This window comes from Gavialis gangeticus, unplaced genomic scaffold (assembly GCF_001723915.1).
Source record: "Gavialis gangeticus isolate Ggan-Ray unplaced genomic scaffold, GavGan_comp1, whole genome shotgun sequence".
Classification (NCBI taxonomy): Eukaryota; Metazoa; Chordata; order Crocodylia; family Gavialidae; genus Gavialis; species Gavialis gangeticus.
This window is the reverse complement of record NW_017729034.1, coordinates 63,981,699-63,989,526: the sequence shown is the minus strand read 5'-3', so window position 1 is coordinate 63,989,526 and position 7,828 is coordinate 63,981,699.

The following is a 7,828-nucleotide window of genomic DNA, read 5'->3' as shown; positions in this document are numbered from 1 at the left end:
GCCAGGGGTGGACAGTTATTTTGGCTCCCCCCCACCCCCCGATGAATTTGTAGGCAGCCACAAGTTCACCTCTCAGCCTTTTCTTGTGGAGGCTGAAGAGATCCAGGTCCCTCAATCTTTCCTCATAGGACTTTGCCTGCAGGCCCCTAACCATATGAGTGGCCCTCCTCTGAACCATCTTGAGGTTGTCCACATCTCTCTTGAAGTGTGGCGCCCAAAACTGCATGCAGTACTCCAACTGTGGCCTGACCAAAGCTGCGTAGAGGGAAAGTATCACCTCCCTGGACCTGTTCGTCATGCACTGGCTAACGTATGATAAAGTGCAGTTAGCCTTGTTGATCACTTCATCACATTTACGACTCATGTTCATCTTGGTGTCAACAATGACTCTGGGATCCCTTTCCACTGCTGTGCTGCTGAGAAAGTCATCCCACACCTTGTAAGGGTGCTGGTGATTCCTTCTCCCTAGTTGCAGCACTTTGCACTTGTCTTTCTTGAACTGCATCCTATTCTGTTCTGCCCACTTTTTCCAGCCTGTCCAGATTTGCCTGGATTCATTCCCTGCCCTTCAGTGTGTTAACTTTACCCCATAATTTGGTATCGTCTGTGAATTTGGATAGAGTACTTTCTATGTCCTCATACAAGTCACTGATGAAGACACTGGACAGGACAGGTCCAAGGACTGAGTCTTGTGGGACTCCACTGCCCACATGTTTCCAGGTTGATACCAATCCATTCATCACCACTGTCTGGGTGCGACCCCTAAGCCAATTTGCCACCCACCTGACTGTGTAACCATCTACATCACAGCTGCTCAGTTTTTTTATGAGAATAGGATCAGATACCATATCAAAGGCCTTCTTAAAATCCGAGTAAATGACACCTACCTTGACTCCTGCATCTAAGCAATTTGTGACCTGGTCAGAAAAAGAAACAAGGTTAGTCAGGCAGGATCTACCTGCTATGAATCTACCCTTCAGCATATTTTTCCTGCTGGACTCCCGCAAATGTGATCCTTAATTTTTTCAAAGGTTTTCCGAAGGATAGAGGTGAGACTAACCGGTCTATAGTTTCTCAGATCCTGCTTCCTCCCCTTCTTGAAAATAAGGACCACATTGGTCCTTTCCAGCCCTCTGGGACCTGACCTGAGCACCATGAGTGCTCAAAGGCTGTACCAGTGGCTCTGCTATGACACTGGCCAATTCTTTTAGCACCTTTGGATGAAGATCATCTGGGCCTGCTGATTTAAACACATCCAGTCCTTCCAAGTGCCTCTTCACCAAGTTGGCATTAACAGTTGGTAGGCTGGTGTCCCTTTTGTGCCTGTCTATGATCCAATTGGGAGATTTGTCCTGATCTGTTCAGGAATACAGAAGCAAAAACTCACTGAAGAGCTCAGGTTGTCCCCTATCTGTCACTAATTGCCCTAGTTAGTCCTGTAGGGGTCCTATGCTACTCTGTGCCTTCTTTTTACTCCCTACTTACCTGAAGGAGGACTTTTTGTTGTCTTTATTTTTGTTGCCAGCCTAAGTTGCATTTCTGCTTTGGCCTTTCTAACTGCCTCCCTGCAAGTGTGGGTCAAGTAGCCTTGGTAGCTACCCCCCGCTTCCACAGCCTATATGCCTCTTCTTTTGCCCCTAGGCTTTCCTGGATTTCCCTGTTCAGCCAAGAGGGTTTCTTGGCCCCTTTGCTCCCTTTCGTATGCAATGGGATTGTCTCCTTCTGTGCCCATAGGATCACTCCCTTTAGGAACAACCACTCTTCCTGGACTCCCAACTTATCAATGCTCCTGTTCTTCAGTGCCTCACTAAGTAATCTTTTGAGCATACTGAAGTTAGCTTCTCTGAAGTCTAGCACTTCTGCCCTACTGGTTATCTTTCCCACCTATGCCTGATAGTGAATTCAATCAAGTGATGGTCACTGTCCCCTAGGTTACCTCATGTCTTTAGATCCCCCACCAAGCCATCCCCTGTAGCCACCAACAAGTCCAGTAAGGCATTTCCCCTAGTGGGACCGTATACCTTCAGTGTTAGGTGAAGATCCTGTATGTAGGTTAAGAATCTATGTGAATGGTTGGATCTAGCTGATTGCTCCTCCCAGCAGATGTCAGGGTAGTTTAGGTCTCCCATGACAATCATGTCCCTTGACCGTATGGCCTTTGAGAGCTGTCTGGAGAATTCCAGGTCCAGCTCATCCTCCTGATGTGGTGGCCTGTAGTAGACCCCACTACCAAGTCCCTTTCCCCTTGACCCCCTTGTATTCTGACCAACAGTACCTCAATTTGCCCCTCCTCTGATCCCATTGATTATGGAAGATGTATATTGCTCCTTAACATAGACAGCAACACCCCCTTTTTTCCCTACTCTATCACATCTTTACAGCCTATAGCCCTCAATGCTTACTGCCCAATCGTGGGTAGGGTCCCACCAGGTTTCAGTTAGCAATGTTAGGTGTGCAACATGATTAGGTGCAATGTTAGCAATGTTTGGTGTGCAAACCCAGACATTTCAAATAGGAATCCAAAAATTCTGACTTGTGGTATGAGTTCTTTGCAATAGAAACTGTTCTTTTATTTTTCCATAATCAAAAAATGAGTGAAAACTAAGAACCGGCATTTTCCAAGGGGTGTCTTGAGTCTAATGAGGAGTGCCTCAAATCTAAAAATGTTGAAAACCACTGGTTTAGGTGCTCAGGTCTTCAGTCCACTCATCCGAGGAACCTGACCTTGCTTCTCCTAGTTTCCTCCTAGATTAATTCCATCATGGTGCCACTCTTTTTGAGAGAGCTTTTAGCATGTGTGCTCATGTGCAGTGGATGGGACCAGCATAAAAATATGGGATACTTGAAGTAACTCCACAGCACCTCTAGGTAGCTGGGGATGGCTTATCCAGGACCTGCCAAAGTTTGCAGGGCATTAATGTGAATAATTTTTAAGATTGTTTTGGATATGAAAAAAAAAGGATTTTTGGAGACTTGTAAGTAACTGTAGGGGCCCAAACATACATCATATAAGCCTTTCCTGGATTAAAGGTTCTTGTCTAATACAAGAAACAATCAGCATGTCAGCCAGGTATTTTATGGCTCCCACACTCATATGCAAAGAAGCCTGCTAGGAGAGGCCTCCACAAATGTTGAACAATTTTTTTCTCAGGCAATAAATTAGAATGAGGGAGTAAAGGCTCATTTATCCTAAATAAGTATATTTCTACAGTGCTTACGCATTGTGTGAAAATAGGTATCAGGAACCCATGTTCAACCAAGGATAGCCTATCCAGATTGGTTGCAAGATCAAGGGTTGACTTGAGATCAGTCGAGCAGGGCCAAGCACAGAGGTTGTTAGGGCATGTAGAGTGGGTAACAGTTAAAAGTTAAACAAAGGCAATCCTTTAATGCAGATTCACTTAAGCCAGTGTAAGCCTTTTTTATCGAGTTAGCAAGTCAGGAAACTGGCTTGCACAACAAAGATATGAGCCAAGATTAGAACAAAGTACTTCTGCATTTAAAGTTTGCGCTGCTTTATCTTAAAAAGTTATTTACTTAAGTCAGTGCTCTTTTCTAGTACAGACAAGGCCTTAATTCCTCTCCCTATCTATTCCTAGGGATTGAGAAGCACCTAGAGACAGAAGGCAAATAGGTGAACTGAAAACAGTGAAATCAGTTGAGAAAAATGGGCAAGGAAAAAGGAAAGTTAGCATGGAAAAAGAATAATGGTTGTAAGTTGCAGCAAGTGAAGTTTAGGTTAGATATTAGGACATACTTTTGCATGAGGTGGGTAGTAAAGCACTGGAACAGGTTACCCAGAGAGGTTGTGGAATCTCCATCCTTGGGGGTTTTTTAAATCCAGCTAGACAAAGCCTTGGCTGTGGTGATTTCATTGAAGATGATTCTGCTTTGAGCAGGGGTTTGGACTCACTAAATGACCTCCTGAGGTCCTTTCCAAGCCTAATTTTCTATGTTTTCTATGATTAAGTCCTAATTAACTGCTCTTATAGTCCCTGAAATCCAAAATTTAGAGATCTCAAAATTTCTGCTCATTTATCAAGATACTTGTGAGAGTTTCATAGTTGCTGGTAACTCCTCAGCTACCCCTTCACTTTGGGTCACCTCTAGTAATGCTTGCCTGCCATGCTTTGATGTTCAAAATGTAAAGAAATAGAAAACAAGGAGGTGTGATTTTCTAACTACTGTTAGTGATTGGGATGTTGTCTTCACAGGGCCCTGCTTTCCCTATACCCTGCCCTTACCACACCTTTGCAGGCATAGGCCCATGTTCTTCCCCAGCCTTGCCATTTCGGTAAGTATGATGTGTCAACTGATTACTATCCTGATGTCCTAGTCTCTTACTCACAAGAACTGGTTGTTAATAGTCCAATACTCATGGGCTCCCATCCCTGCTAGATCTTTACTTCAGTATCCAATCTGTTTGTCCTCACAGGATTTATCCATAATAAGCCCTTGTTCCCCTGAGCCACTGGTTAAGTATCAACATCCAATTGATTTGTCTTTATTAATCAATTAACAAACTTTTCTACATTCAACTCTGTTCTCACCCCAGGTCTATTAGTTTACTGCTGCTGTATATTAATTAGTTCATATTTACAGTCCATCCATTTCCAAGCATAGCAACATTATCTATATTTCATCAAGTAACAAGTTTTGTGGTGTCTTGTCAATCACTCTTTCTATAACTTCTTAATCTGCACAGCGTTCAATTAATACATTCATCAATCCTCAATCAATCAATTCATATACAGTCCATCCTTGGACCTGCTGGCCCATCAAACAGCTCTGATTATAGTAGATTCTTCTACATCTTACTAACTGATAAAGTTTGCGCTGGGCACCACCAGCACATTGTTCTCCACCACTTTATTGGCCCCATGTCTCCCAGTAAGTCCTCTACTGTGTCTGGACCCAGAGGAGCACTCCAAACCATAACAGGGTCTGGGGCCAGTACCCTGTTACAATACTTTAACCTGCTATTTTAGGGTGGGCAAAGCCTCTTAAATGAGAAAATATACCTACATTTGGTAGTAAAACTAGCCATTTTTTAGTGATACCCTTAGTATTTGAGAAGAAACATTTAATTGTATGTACACGCTAAGACCTGACTGGAGTCCATGAAGCAATTCCTCCTGTCTTGCATCTTGTGAGGTGTATCCTGCTTGTTAATCTGTTTCCACAGCAGGTATGTATATTCTGCATTTCATGTTGTTAAACCAGGGCACAAGAGATGTGGGATCTCTTTCGCTTGTACCCACTTCAAATACAGTTGCAGCTCCTAATTCAGCCTTGCAAAATTCTGCTCCTCCACTTGCCCAAGGTGATTTTTTTAACAGTGAAATGAAGTATAATTATGTCTATCACTGTAATCATCAGCTCCAAAAAAGTGGTGTAATTGGCTAGCAGCCTTTGCACGAAACAACTCATCCTCTTAACAGGTATTGAACCTGATGAGAGAGGATAAAGTATGTAGTGCCCAGTCACTGAGGCACCTTCCCTTCACAGTTGAATGAATTGAAGTGATTCTTCAGTGAGAGAGATTCAGTGGTGGGGGCTGAACAGTTCTGAGGAAGGAACCACAGGTATAACCTAGACTGGTGGAAAGGGTTGGTCTGATTGGGTCTGGTTGTTGTTTTCTTTGTGAATAAAGCCAAAGCCAAAGATTAGGGTTAATTAAATCTTTTACTTAGTGCATGGATTACCCATTTTAGATAGGCAAATATGCTGGGCTAATATACTTTCATAACAATTTTGCAAGGCAGCTTTAACATGCCAACTCTGATGCATCATGGGTGAGCCATTCAACTCCACAGGGAGGAGATGGAAGAGAAGATGGAAAGCAAAGACACCAGCAAAACTCTCAGTGACAGGTAGCCATCATGAGAAATCATCCAGTTCTTTGTGAGCACAGAAATGGAAGAGTCTTATGTTGCTAGAAATCAGGATTGAATCTGTAATTATAGTAGAAACTTTGCAGTGGGACCCAAGGCATCTGGTGTATGTAATGCAGATATTACAAGGTCCATTGATAAATCATTCTATCCATTATATCCATTTTGTTCATACACTCACCTTCTCAGATTCATTTCTTTTGGGTGTACGTGGGGTGTGGTACCACAGGATACCAAGTACAAACAGCCTAACTGAACACTATAGAGAAATGTAGTCTCCAGATACATTTCACCAACAATAAATTCATTTAAAACATTTATAAATATTACAACAGAGTGGGGGGAACACTGCACCTTAACAAAGAAAGAAGTAACCTCTCTTTTCCCCCAGAAAAAAAAAACAAAACCTCAGGCCCTAAACAGAAACTTGTGCATTTGATCCAGGAAAGCACATAGGGCAGTCATTTAGGCCAGAAGGGCCACATTTAGGTATGATATGAGCATAGATAACTACGCTAGACTCAGTAGGGTTAAACTTGCTTACATTAAGTTATGTTTTTTGCCTTGGTGGCTGGAGATTTCCATGATCATCTGTGGGATTGTGACAACAACAAGATAGTTTGGAACCTGTTGATTTATTGGAGAAAGCCACAGGTTCCTTTTGATGAAATCAGTGATACATATTCCGATAAGGTCAACTCTGTTACCTTTGGCCTAATTCTCATTAAAAACACCTTTGACCCAGTTGTTGAACAAGGGCATAAAGGAAAATATCAATAAACCACAGTGGATAAATAAACATCAAGCTAAGCACATTGGATGAATAATTGAAGGGTAAACATGCCAAAGTTTTCCAAAGCCATTAGGATCAAGGTGAAATGATGGATACTGAGCTATCCACATAATGATATTTTAAATATACAGCTGTCTGCATATATCTTTAATCATTTCTTCCATTTGAGATGCTGACCGGTTCATTACCATTCCATGGGAAAGACAGGAAGGAGACAATGACTCTCATTCTCAAGTGAGTATTAAATCCATTTAATTTACATACATGTTATCTGAGCTCATTGGATGAGCTAACCTAAGCATACAGAAAATATAAGAACAATACAGACAGAGGATGAAATTTTTAAAACTGTGTATAGGGGTTGACATTACTACGAATTACACCTCTGTATCCACTAGATCGGGGTGGGCAAAATATGGCCCACCAGGTACTACTTTCATTTGGCTTGCAGGCACCCACCAATGAATTGCACCCTGGGCCTCCCACACACTCCCCCACATAGTGTGCAGCCCCTGCTGCTGGCAATAGCAGCAGGCAGGGGCACTCATGCCCGGCACAAGCGCTGGTCTTTGTTGCTGTGTGACTCCTGCTAGTGCTGCACATGAAGGCAGGGGGCACAGCCTGCCTGGCCCACCTCTATTGCAGGGGCTCCATGTAGCATGCTTGAAGTTCTCACGTGCACGGCACCAGGGGAAGCCCTGTGCTGGAGCCTACTGCCTTCACCACTCCTTGCCGTGCAGGTCCTGGGACTCCACAGGGAAGCCGGGAGCAGGAGTCCCTCCACTCCCAGTGGAATCCTGGTACCTGTGTGGCAGGGGGCAGAGAAGGCAGCTGGCTTTAGTGCAGGGCTTCCCCTGGTGCTGCACGAGTGTGGGAGCTGAAGGCATGCTGCGCAGAGCCCCTGTGATAAAGGCAGATTGAGCAGGCTGTGCTCCTTGTCCTTACATGCAGTGCTGGCTGGAGCCATGCGCCACCGGGCACCAGCACCTGTGCTGGGTACAAGTGCCCCAAGCACCCCCATCCACTGCTGCTGCTGGCAGCAGGGGCTGCATGCCATAGGGGGGCTGGAGGGGTCCCCAACCCCCCCCACTGTCTCAGGGCAGGTGTGTGGGAAGTCCCCCCACACCCCCACCCTCCCCCC